This window comes from Sciurus vulgaris (assembly GCF_902686455.1).
Source record: "Sciurus vulgaris genome assembly, chromosome: 11".
Lineage (NCBI taxonomy): Eukaryota > Metazoa > Chordata > Mammalia > Rodentia > Sciuridae > Sciurus > Sciurus vulgaris.
This window is the reverse complement of record NC_136472.1, coordinates 103,014,092-103,028,196: the sequence shown is the minus strand read 5'-3', so window position 1 is coordinate 103,028,196 and position 14,105 is coordinate 103,014,092.

Below are 14,105 nucleotides of genomic sequence, written 5' to 3'. Positions count from 1 at the left end.
CCAGGAAAAGATATATAATGGATCAGATTTTAAATTTTAAAAATATACCTACACAAATACTAGTGAGAAAGGGTCAATTGATTTATAACCTGGGAATGGACAGCACTTTCCTAACCATCACAAAATCTGGAAACAATAAAAGATTGATTCATTTGATTATATTAAAAAAATTTTAAATCCTTTTCTGTTATTCACAATTCTACTTGTAAGAATCTATACCAGGGATGTAAAGGCAATATGATATTGATGTGGTTATTTTTTAAAGCACTATTCCCCAACTGGAAGTAACCCAGGTAACCATCACTAGGAGATTACACAATGTTGATTAAACTTTGATACATTTATGGTAGAGTATTATACAGCCATGAAGGAAATATATAAATATTACATTTAATATATCTTTTAACATAGATGTATTCCAGAACATATTATTAAATTATAATAAGCAAGATGAATAAAAGAAAGTACAGCATGCTGCTGTATATATCTAGGATGGGGGAAAGCATGGGGTGTATATATATTTGGTTCAATTCAAAAATAAGTAGTAACCTCAAAAATAAAAAAAAAATAGAAGAACTGGTTAATTGTAGTGGAATAAAGTGAAGGGGAAGGGATAGAAGCATGACTTCTTTGAATATGTCTTGTTTAGTAGATTTGAGTTTGAAATCATATAAATATTCTGTACAAATACAAAACAAGATTAAAATTGTTAAAGTTCCTGAAAATCAAAAGTAAAATGAAAATAAATTTAGCTGTATCGATTTGGTGGCATAAGCACACAGAACTATTTATTTGTTCATCTATTTATTTATTGCTTCTTTTCTTTTATTCCTTCTCATTCTGCATCGTAGGGCCTGAAGGAAGTAGCTGCTCTGAGACCTCTCATGCTCGAGGGCTCTTCCTCCTTCCCTTCTGAGCTAAGCAGGCTGATTTATGGTATTTTTAAGCCAAGGAATTTGTACATAAAGATAAAGACAACCACAACAGGACCTTAACCTGACTCCCATAATCACTGACAGTTGTAGAGTTTTTTGTTTTATTTTCTGAGACTGGTGGGTGTTTGGTGGAATACATTAAGTGAGGAATGATCCTGGGCTAGGACTAGGTAGAAGTACTAAGGAGGCATTTGCCTCAGGCACGGAATATAAAGGGCTGCCAAAAATCTCAGTTGTTGAGATAAGAAATATTTTAATGCAATAGTTAAAAACAAATCAATGCCCAAACTCCCCCAATTGTTAAATAAAGGCAGGAGCAGTGCCTGTGCCATGCTGAGTCATATTAGTGCTTGAGGCAAAGAAAAAAACTCAATAGTTCAGGGCCTGTTGTGGTTGAAAATTGATATTTTGTTTATCATGGATCCTGGCCTTGGAATTATAGCAGTATTGTTAAGAACTGAGATTTTCAGTGTGGGAGAAAGGAAATATAGATAGATGATTCATTAGATTTAGTGAATGTCCCATACAGTCCCAAATTTAAATATAACTTTTGGTTTAGCTTATCATGAAACCATATAACTATAGCTAGACAACTATAGCTATCATGTATATGTACATATTTTATCTGTATTTACTGTTGTCCCTCCTTTTTTTTCAGATTTGTATTTGCCAATTATTCTGCTTACTAAAATTTATTTGTAACTCACAAACTAATATTTGTGGTGCTTTTGTGGACAATCATGGATACATTCAAAGTAGCAAAACATTGAGACACCTGAGGCATAAGGTTCCTGGTCAAGGTTGAACAAAGCAACACATTCCATTGTTGTTTTGGCTCTCATCCTGTAAACAATCACCTTTGTGAAGTCTATGTTACAAGAATAGTGGTGAGTTCACTGTTAATGAATCAACGCTATACATTAAATAAAGTGTCTTTAAATAGGAGCACATAAAATATGTTACATATGGATTGGTTGATAATATTTTGTGACCAGAGGCTCACAGGAACCTAACTTTGTATCTCTCCAATGAGCAATGCTTTAGAACTGTCTAATTCAGCATTCTGTGTAACTTTATAGAACACAACTACTATTAATAATGGGAATAAACTGAATGTTGTACACACACACATATACATAATTGCCTATTCTGTTCACTGAAAAGGCCTAGAAAAAGATAACTACATGTGAGCAACAAGCATTTAGTTGCCATATTATAGTCTCCATAAATTATTTTTCCCACCAAAAAGAATTTAGGCTTCTTGGATAAATAGTCAATTCAAGGTCTGAGGCAGGAAATGTACAAGATGAACCCAAAACATTTTGTCCTACCAAAAAGCTGACAAACTATTAAAGACTATTAGAGTTGTGTATCAAAAGAACACAGACACTGACCTGATTAAGCTCCCACTAAACAAGCTTGGGACAATAGGAGTATCAGTAAAAACTGTTATTGGAGTTAAGTGCATCAAATACGTTCAAATCCATGCAGATAGAAAAAAATGCAGCAACACTGTAATAGTTACCTTTGGAGCATGCTAAATAATGGGATCATTATTTTGAAAACTGGTAAGTAAATAGAAACATATTTCCTATGAGAATTATATCTCACAGTAGTCAGATAATTGAAGAAGTTTAAATTTCTAGTTATAGAAGAATTTAGCTAATAAATGAATACCACTAATAGAATTACAGAGACCTACTATAATTATGGAAATTAAAGGCTATCATGGCATGAGTCTTCGAAATATGTTTGTGTAAAGCAAACTTTATTTTAGTTTGATAATAATAATAATGTCTGTATTTCCTTTTCTCCATTTTTTACTGTGGTAAAATGCACACCATATAAAATGAACTACTACAACCTTTAAAAAAAGAAAGAAATAATAGAGTATCACCATTTTCAACCCCTAATGAATTAATAGATTTCAACAAAGATCAACAGTGGTTGAAGGCATTAAAAAAAAAATTGGGTCAGCCAGAGAGAAAGCAGTTCCTAAGAAAAGCAAATATTATTTATGAGGTCATCTTACAAAAACAAAAGAGAGCTGTGAATATGATCAAGCAGTAACTACCAACTCCCAGAAAATGCAAGAGATAAAGGAACATGTCAACTAACACCAAGAAAATATGATTTAAAAAACAAAAACAAAAACAAAAACTGTAGGGAGTGGACCCTGCAGGATAAATGACCTAATTTATTGAAGAGGCAGAGGGACTATATAGGAAACACATTTAAAAAATACCCAATACATCTTTAAACCAATCACAATATGTGAACATTATCTGGGTCCTGATTCAAGAAAATTATTACAAAATTTATAAGCATGGAGGAACTCCAAACAGGGGTAGCATATTTTAAGATACTGAATTATGATTGTTGTTTTTGAAGTTATGATAATAGTACTATAACTACGCTTAAAAATAGCTCTTACCTTTCAGAGGCATACTGCAATTTGACATAAAATGATCTGATGTCTAGAATTTATTCCAAAATAATCTTACATCTGGAAAGTAGATGGAGTTTTGTGAAACAAGATTTGACACATATGGATCATTGCTGAAGCCGGATGACTGGTGTGTGAGGAACACTATAAATTATTCTAATTATATGTCATTATTTTTATGTGTATTTATTTTTAATTTATCATGTGCAAAAAAAAAATTATTTGGAGGAACTATTCAAGTCTCCAGATGCAATTAACTTTGCTCTTTGTGCAAAGAATCTGCTTTTAAAAAATTCTTGTTTCACATTATTGAATATTCACTTATATGCTCCAGTGAATTGCTATTGAATTTAAAAGTTTTATGTCTAGATAGGCTTTCCTAGACTCCCTCCAAAAGTTAAAGCAAGAGAGAGTAAATAGTTTTAACACAGAGACTTGAGTTAATGTACATACCTTTATACATAAATAGGCACACACATGTATACATAAAAGGTATAAAACTGTAAAGCAAAGAAATCAAGCTAAATATTTGCCTGACATGTCACATAGATTTTTATCCCAAAGAAAATTGCACTAATAAAATGGGCAATTAATCCATAGAAGAAATACGAATGTCTAATATCAGAAACTAAGTTCTGCCTAATTGCTCATCAAAGAAATTCTATACAAAGATACATAATGACACCCACTTTAGCTTATTTAATATTTTAAAAAATTATAACTGTGCTGGTGAGAGTGCTTGATACTCAAGCTTTTGGTGGGAATGTAAATTGGGACTTTATTGTTGAGAAATGTGACTTAATATAGTAAAATTCTTGCATTTGTAACTTTTGATCCTCCTTTTATTTATTTGTACTATACTAGGGATCAAACCTAGGGCCTCACACATGCAAGGCAAGTGCTCTACCACTGAACAATATCCCCAGCCCACCTTTAGTACTCTAAATCTATTTCATAAGTCCTAGCATAAGTAAAAATCTTGATTGGCTATAGTAAAAATTTGTATTGCAAAAATACTCATTTAAATACTCATTAGTATTGAAAACACTTTGAAAAAATTGTATAGTAATAAGAAATTGGTTGAATTAATTGGGCTATATTCATAATTAGGAATGTGTTCATTGAAAATCAGGCGTTTAGGCCTGGTGGTGGTGCACGCCTATAATCCCAGTGGCTCAGGAGGCTGAGACAGGAGTATCTCGAGTTCAAAGCCAGCCTCAACAATTTAGTGAGGCCCTAAGCAACTCAGTGAGACCCTGTCTTGAAATAAAATAGAAAAAAGTACTGGGGAATGTGGCTCAGTACTTAAGTGCCCTTGGGTTCAATCCCTGGTACCAAAAAAAAAAAAAAAAAAAAAAAAAATCAGGCATTTGTTTATTGTTGTTTTGTTGCTATTGCAGTGCTGGGGATTGAACCTAGGGCCTTGTTCATAGTAGGCAATTGCTCTACCACTAGGACACACTGCCAGTCCCTAAAAACTAGTTTTGAAGGCCTTAAAGACTTGGAAAAATTCCCATTATAAAATTTGAGAAAATAATCCAAAATCCAGTTACGTGTAGTTTATAAATATCATACTACTTTCCTGATTTTCTTTATTTATAATGAGAAGAGTCAGAAGGGAATGCATCAAAACTTTCAACAGTGCTTATCTGTGTGGGATGAGTTTTAGATTACTTTATGCCTTTCTGTACATTGTTATTCAGTATTTGTAATTCTAATGTATAAACATTAAAAAAGAGTAAACATCTTCAACAAAGCAAATCATGAGGCACCTGTAATGGTGAAATGTGTATCTGAAGAGTGGGTGAGCCTCAACTTAACATCCGTCGACTCAGTGCCTCAGACATTTCTGTTCTGAGCCTGATTTTCTCACCTAGAAAACAATCATAGTAATTGTAATACACAATTATAATAAAATTTAAAAGAAGCAAATGAGCCTTGCATACATTCAGCATTTTCTTACAACATAGTTTAAACAAACCTGGGCTGTGTATTTCTTGCCTATTTCCCTCCTTACATAATATAGATAACAGTTTGCAAAGGCTCATATACTGCTGAATATAATCCTGAACATTCAAAACTAAGAAAAAAATTGATTCGATTGTTTTAAAACCTCTGTTTATAGTATTATTTTTATTTTAATAGTTTGACTTTAAGCTTGGCAAAATTTACTCATTCACACAAAAACTACCATTTGTTTCCTAGAGAGTGAAAAACTAAGTAAGATGTAGTTGCTGTCAGGGAGGAAATTTCATTGATGCAACCAACAAATACATAAATGTGCAAGGTTCTATAGGGAGCATAAATGAAATTTTAGAGATAAGCAATTCAGAAATTGAAAAGCTATAGAGAAGTTTTCATTGAAGAAGTTGATTTTAGAGGTGGAACTTCAAAGATTTATCATATAAATAAAATGTTACAGGACAAAAGCTTTGAATCTTAATATTTTGATATATTTAAAATTTAACTTCAGCTTTTATTGAGTAAAGTCATATGTCAAAGTTAAACAGGAATAGAGAGAAGACTGTCCAGTAAAGGAAGTTTTATTTGAGAATTTGAAAATAAAGAATAGGATTGCAATCCAGGACACACATGCACAGGCCAGGGAGGCCTCTGGGATGGCCAGAGAATAAAGGAAATGTTGCGGGTTTTATTGTGACAGAGATATCTACCCAAATTGTTCAAGAGAGCTGGCAGGCTCTGCCTGTTGAGAGGCAGCAATCAGCGTGAAAAGTTAATCTTAAGGTCAAAGTTGGTAGTTCTGTCAGCATTTGCTAAGAAGAAAAAAATACAGCCTTAAAAAGTAACCCATTTTGCTGGATTGGCCTAGTTGTGCAGTTCCTGGAACAATTGTTTGCAAACTGAACAATTTTTTTCCCATGGACTCTTAGCTCAATGTGAGATGAGTTTGACAAGAATATTTTTATTTGTATGCTCAATTTCCACACATGAAAAGGCAATAAAAATTAGAGTTGTCTTTCTCATTCTACAGACAACTCTAAAAAATAATTGGATCAGAGCCCACTACTTGGGTAGATAATCTCTGTCCCAATAAATTATAAGATTTATATATTTGATTATGAAATCTGAACTGAGTACTGAGACATTTTCATCCTCTAAACTGAGAGAAGTATTAAGAGCCTTCTTTCCATCTAATTTGTTTATGCTGTTTGACACAGTTAAAATAATTTTTCTCTCTGTATAGAGCTATAAACCCACAAAGTTTGGCACTTATTAATTTTTGTGGATAATAATTGTACACATGCTTTTAATATCCTTAGTGCCTTATCTCCTCCCACGATGAACTTCACTTATTTAAAAATTTTTTTTCATGAACCCTTGTATATGATTATCCTTCAGTTTGCTTTACTCACCTTTTGTTCAAATGACTTTGACAATTGGTGTTAAAAGGCTTCTTTGTCATTGCGGTCATATATAGGAAGTTATATGATGTTGACTTCAATCTTATGACTCCCAGAATAGAATTTTGGCTGACATTATTGCCAAATAACTAATATCCATCATGTGTTCAGCCTTGAGAAATCTGATGCTCTCCTTATCTGCCAAAAAAAAAAAAAAAAAGAAAAAAGAAAAGAAAAGAAAAATGTAGTGGTAAATAGAGTTTTGCTGAATACAAAGTCTTATTTGGGTCAAGATTTGATTCTGAATTGTTCTTAATGGGTCAAGATTTGATTCTGAGCTGTTCTATCAAAACAATAACAAAAAACAGCAGCCTTGCTAATAATACTACACAGTATAGTATATACCTACTTGAAGTAGTGCTTTAGGACATTAACCTGATTAGGTATATACAAAATTCAGGAAGGTCATTTGGGAGGTCTTACAGTCATTTTGTTATAATTAAAAGAGGGCTGAAGTAAGTGTTACAGCTTTGATCAAACATTCCACAGACATATCAATGTAAAGGTGAAAGAACAATGCTTATTCATGTACCAAACAGGAAGACTGTAAGAATCTTTCTGAAAATTTATGTATGCATCTCCTTTGATATATACCATGTCTTCTGTGTCCAGGTGGGGAGAAACTGGCACTGTGATCCCATGGTATTCTTGAAGAATGGCAGTTAAATGGTGTTTCTTATAAGCTTTGTTTTCATTATTTCTATTTTGTATCATTAAAATGATCAGTTTACTGTACCAGAGAGAGAATCCATGAATTTTGACCATAATACAATTGCAAAGTCAGCTTTTGGGCAGAAAAGGCTATTGTCTTTCTTGAGTTAAACATTTCTAGAAACTCTGTCTCTTATGCATCTTATGCATCTTGATAAAAATTAACAAAGCTTTGGAATCTTTCAGTAGTATCTTACAAATGTACAATTTCTACTAGGAAAAAGAACAATTTTTTTCTTCATGATTTATTGGTATTTCTCAGCTCCAGAATCATCATCTGGGAGTTTTCTCTATGAAATATGCAATAGTAACAAATTTAATCATATAGTAAATGCATTTCATCAATCTTACCTTTCAAATTGGTAGTTTCAATTAAGATGTATTTTAAACAGTAAGACATACCAATCTTCTATTAGTTATCTTATATTTACTGATGATAAGGTGTTGATCATCATTTACAGAATGATCACATTTCATTCTAAGTACTATCATTTAGTACAGCTCAATATCAGACTGTACAGTAGGATGCTATATATAAAACAACTGAATATAGTTGTGTGTATTTTAGGTTTTTTCAATGAAAGAGCCATAGCAGCAAGGTAAATGCAGCCCACTTCAATTTATTTAGAAGTGAATTTATTTTGACTTCATCTGTGAAGTCTTGTTTGGAAGCATAATGGTATGATGTGAAGAGCACTGATTTTGGAGTGGTGTGTTAATAGTCATGTGGCTATATGCACATTGTTTACATACCCTGGTGGACTTGCTATTAGGCAGGCCTCCTCTGGGAATGGAACACAAAGAGGATGGAACCCACTTGAAGGAGAGTGGGGGTGGCAAGCAGAATCTCAGAAAGTTGAAATGAAATGAGTTAACATGTATTCAGTGCAGAGTGACAAAAATGAGGGTACATATATCATTTCTCCTTTGTCAAAGATTCCCTGTCTGGCTTCTTTTTACCAATGACCTGATTCTACATAGTGATAATTTGATGTAATTCCAGATTGTAGTGGTAAATAGAGTTTTGCTGAGTACAAAGTCTTATTTGGGTTAAGATTTGATTCTGAACTGTTCTATCTATGCATTCTCTGGAATGTACAACTTGGGCTTCACAGAGAAGCGGTTTTTCAAATATCTAATGGAACTTCCTGCTTTCTTGAGTTTAAACAATTTAATCATATGCTTTTCTTTTGAATGTAACTCAAGAGAATGAGGAACAAGGTGTCATTGAGATGTATTAAATTATTAGCTGGCACAAGTTTTGAGAATGTACTGCTATACAAGGTGTTCATAATACTCAAAGGATATAAATTTTCCAGTAAGTAGGAAATCAACAACTCATTTTTCTTATACTTTCCCTAAATGTTTCAAGCTATTATGGTCTGTTAACTTCGATCTCTAATCTAAATGAGTACCAAATAGGCCATCAGTAAGTCAGGAATTAAGGAATTTCAATGCTCATGGTAGCATATTATGTGCTATTTAAACACAAAAACTTTCTCTCATAAGGTTTATTACAACTTATTATTATGAACTGTCCTTTGAAGTAAGACCTAATCTTTGAATAATCTTTGAATACTTCATATAGCTACTTACTTATCTGGCACTTGGACTCAAAATGCGCCTGGGCTTAAAAGGAGCTAGACATATATTAATACAAAATACAGTCACATTTACATTGGTAAACAGTAAACATGTAACTTGTGGGGAATGGAGTTTAATCAGCATACTAGAAAACATGAAACAAAAGTGCTTACTTATGCTTTCTCTACTGCATTTATAGATCTCTCCCTTTTGGAACCAATATTTTATCTTTTAAATACATGATAATCAAACACAATTATGTGAATATTGTTAATGTAACTTACTAGCCACATCTTAAGGGTTGAACTTCTGGAACAGAAAGTATAAAGTAGATAAGAGAATTTTCTGCACTTTTGGGGCTGAGCGTTTAGTTTCCCTCTTTAGAAAAAAATATTACTACTAGCATCATAAAAATGAAATGATGTACCCCATTTGTATACAATGAATCAAAATGCAGTCTGTAAGAAATTTAAAAAATTAAAAAAAAATATTATTAGGTTACTGTGTGTGTGTGATAGACAGACAGAGACAGAGATATATGGGATCCAACCCAAGGCCTTGCATATGCTAAGCACATGCCATTCCTCTGAACTATACCTGAGCCCCACAATTTTAAAAATTAATAACCAGTGGCCAGGCATGGGTGCACATGCCTATAATCCCAGCAACTCAGGAAGCTGAGATGGGAGAATTGCAAGTTTGAGGCCAGTCTCAGCATAAGACTCTTTCTCAAAAAATAAAAAATAAAAAAAAAAAGGGTTGGGGATGTTGCTCAGTGGTTAAAACCCCTGGTTCAATCCCCAATACCAAAAAAAAAAAAAAAAGGTATATATACATATATATCTCCAGTGTACTTTCATACATACCACTTACTTTTAGAGGGAAAAATCTGATAGGTATTTTCATAATCAAATTATCAATGTTAGCATTTATGGAATAAAATGTATTTCTTTACTTCTGAATGGTGATACATTGAGAAGCTCAGATCAGTACCTACATAATATTCTGGTAGAAATATATTTTGGTCTGAATCTGCTTTTCAGAAAAAAATCCAAGTTGTAATATATACTGTAAAGCAGCCAGCCCTTTTCAAAAATGTCGGTAACATAAAAGGCAAGGGACCAGTAAACAGATTAGAGGAGACTAAAGAAAGAACACACTCATTTTCACAACAAGTATTTCTTAATGTCATCTTTACCATCTGGATAAATCTATAGATTTTATACATATAATTTAAAAAAATGATATGATGGTCTAACTGTAACAAAAGAGAGCAAAACATTGTATTCTTCAATAAGTTATTTTTTAGGTACAACTACACTGATTTTTTTTTTTTTGGGGGCCAGGAAAAAAAATTACTTATTTTTATTGCATCATTTTATTTATTTATTTATTCATTCATTTATTTATTAATTAATTAATTTATTTTTGTAAAACAGTGTCAGTTTCTTTTATTTCCTCATTCTTTATAATTTATTTTTATTGTAAACAAATGGGATACATATTGTTTCTCTGTACATGAGTAGAGGCATACCATTTGTATAATCATACATTTACATAGATAATGGTATTTGATTCATTCTGTTATTTTTCCTTCCCCCCACCCCTCCCACCCCTCTTTTCCCTCTATACAGTCCTTCCTTTCTCCATTCTTACCACCCACCTTATCCCTAACCCTAAACCTAACCCTAACCCTAACGCTAACCCCTCCTACCCCCCTTATATGTCCTCATCCGCTTATCACCAAGATCATTCGTCCTTTAGTTTTGTGAGATTGGCTTATCTCACTTAGCATGATACCCTCCAATTTCATCCATTTGCCTGCAAATGCCATGATTTTATCATTCTTCATGGTGGAGTAATATTCCATTGTATATATATGCCACATTTTCTTTATCCATTCATCAACTGAAGGGCATCTAGGTTGGTTCCACAATCTGGCTATAGTGAATTGAGCAGCTATGAACATTGATGTGGCTGTATCTCTGTAGTATGCTGATTTTAAGTCCTTTGGGTATAGGCCAAGGAGTGGGATAGCTGGGTCGAATGGTGGTTCCATTCCAAGCTTTCTAAGGAATCTCCATACTGCTTTCCAGAGTGGCTGCACTAATTTGCAACCCCACCAGCAATGTATGAGTGTACCTTTTTCCCCACATCCTCTCCAACACCTATTGTTGCTTGTGTTCTTGATAATCGCCATTCTAATTGGGGTGAGATGAAATCTTAGGGTAGTTTAGATTTGCATTTCTCTTATTACTAGAGATGTTGAACATTTTTTCATATTTCTGTTGAGTGCTTGTACATCCTCTTCTGTGAAGTGTCTGTTCATTTCCTTAGCCCATTTGTTCATTGAATTGTTTGTATTCTTGGTGTAGAGTTTTTTGAATTCTTTACAGATTCTGGAAATTAGTGCTCTATCTGAAGTATGAGTGGCAAAGATATTCTCCCACTCTGTAGGCTCTCTGTTCACATTACTGATAGTTTCCTTTGCTGAGAGAAAGCTTTTTAGTTTGAATCTATCGCAGCGGTTGATTCTAGTTTTTATTTCTTGTGCTATGGGAGTCCTGTTAAGGAAGTCTGATCCTAAGCCAACAAGTTGAAGGTTTGAACCTACTTTTTCTTCTGTAAGATGCAGGGTCTCTGGTCTGATTCTGAGGTCCTTGATCCATTGTGAGTTGAGTTTTGTGCAGGATGAGAGATAGGAATTTAGTTTCATTCTGTTGCATATGGATTTCCAGTTTTCCCAGCACCATTTGTTGAAGAGGCTATCTTTTCTCCATTGCATATTTTTGGACCCTTTGTCTAGTATGAGAAAATTGTATTTATTTGGGTTTGTGTCCATGTCCTCTATTCTGTACCATTGATCTACCTTTCTATTTTGGTACCAATACCATGCTGTTTTTGTTACTATTGCTTTGTAATAGAGTTGAAGATCTGGTATTGCGATACCCCCTGCTTCGCTCTTTCTACTGAGGATTGCTTTAGCTATTCTGGGTTTCTTATTCTTCCAGATGAATTTCATAATTGCTTGCTCTATTTCTGTAAGGTACATCATTGGGATTTTAATTGGAATTGCATTGAATCTGTATAGCACTTTTGGTACTATGGCCATTTTGACAATATTAATTCTTCCTATCCAAGAACATGGGAGATCTTTCCATCTTCTAAGGTGTTCTTTAATTTCTTTCTTTAGTGTTCTGTAGTTCTCATTGTAGAGGTCTTTCACCACTTTTGTGAGATTGATTCCCAAGTATTTTATTTTTTTCGATGCTATTGTGAATGGGGTAGTTTTCCTAATTTCTCTTTCTGAAGATTCATCACTTATGTATAAGAATGCGTTGGATTTATGAGCATTGATCTTGTAATCTGCTACTTTACTGAATTCACTTATGAGTTCTAAGAGTTTTTTGGTGTAATTTCCAGGTTCCTCTAAATATATAATCATGTCATCAGCAAACAGGGATTGTTTGAGTTCCTCTTTTCCAATTCGTATCCCTTTAATTTCTTTGGTTTGTCTAATTGCTCTGGCTAGAGTCTCAAGAACGATATTGAATAGAAGCTGTGAAAGAGGGCATCCCTGTCTTATTCCAGTTTTTAGGGGGAATGCTTTCAGTTTTTCACCATTTAGAATGATATTAGCCATGGGCTTAGCATAGATGGCCTTTACAATGTTAAGGAATGTTCCTACTACCCCAATTTTCTCTAGTGTTTTGAGCATGTGGGGATGCTGTATTTTATCGAATGCTTTTTCTGCACCTATTGAAATAATCATGTGATTCTTAACTTTTAGTCTGTTGATATGGTGCATGACATTTATTAATTTCCGGATGTTGAACCAACCTTGCATCCCTGGGATAAAACCCACTTGATCGTGGTGCACTATCTTTTTAATATATTTTTGTATGCGATTTGCTAAAATTTTGTTGAGAATTTTTGCATCGATGTTCATTAAGGATATTGGTCTGAAATTTTCTTTCCTTGATGTGTCTCTGTCTGGTTTAGGTATCGGGGTGATATTGGCTTCATAGAATGAGTTTGGGAGGGTTCCCTCCTCTTCTATTTTATGGAATACTTTGAGAAGTATTGGAATGAGCTCTTCTTTAAAGGTTTTGTAGAACTTGGCTGAGAACCCATGTGGTCCAGGACTTTTCTTTGTTGGTAGGCTTTTGATGACCTCTTCTATTTCATTGCTTGAAATTGATTTATTTAAGTTGTGTATGTCCTCCTCGTTCAGTTTAGGCAATTCATATGTCTCTAGAAACTTGTTGATGTCTTTGAGATTTTCTGTTTTGTTGGAGTATAGATTTTTAAAATAGCTTCCAATTATGTTTTGTATTTCACTCGTGTCTGTTGTGATATTTCCTTGTTCATTCCGAATTTTAGTAATTTGAGTTTTCTCCCTCTTTCTCTTTGTTAGTGTGGCTAAGGGTTTATCAATTTTGTTTATTTTTTCAAAGAACCAACTATTTATTTTGTTAATTCTTCTGATTGTTTCTTTTGTTTCAATTTCGTTGATTTCGGCTCTGATTTTAACTATTTCCTGTCTTCTACTACTTTTGGTGTTGGTCTGCTCTTCTTTTTCTAGGGCTTTGAGCTGTAGTGTTAAGTCATTTATTTGTTGATTTCTACTTCTTTTGTTGAATGTGCCCCATGAAATAAATCTTCCTCTAAGTACTGCTTTCATAGTGTCCCAGAGATTTTGATATGATGTCTTTGTTCTCGTTTACTTCTAAGAATTTTTTTATTTCTCTCCTGATTTCTTCTGTTATCCATTCATCATATAATAGTGTATTATTTAATCTCCAGGTATTGGAGAAGTTTGTGTTTTTTATTCTGTCATTTATTTCTAATTTCAATCCATTATGATCTGATAGAGTACAAGGTAGTATCTCTATCTTCTTGTATTTGCTAACAGTAGCTTTGTGGCATAAGACATGGTCTATTTTAGAGAAGGATCCATGTGCTGCTGAGAAGAAAGTGTATTCGTTCTTTGTTGGATGGTATATT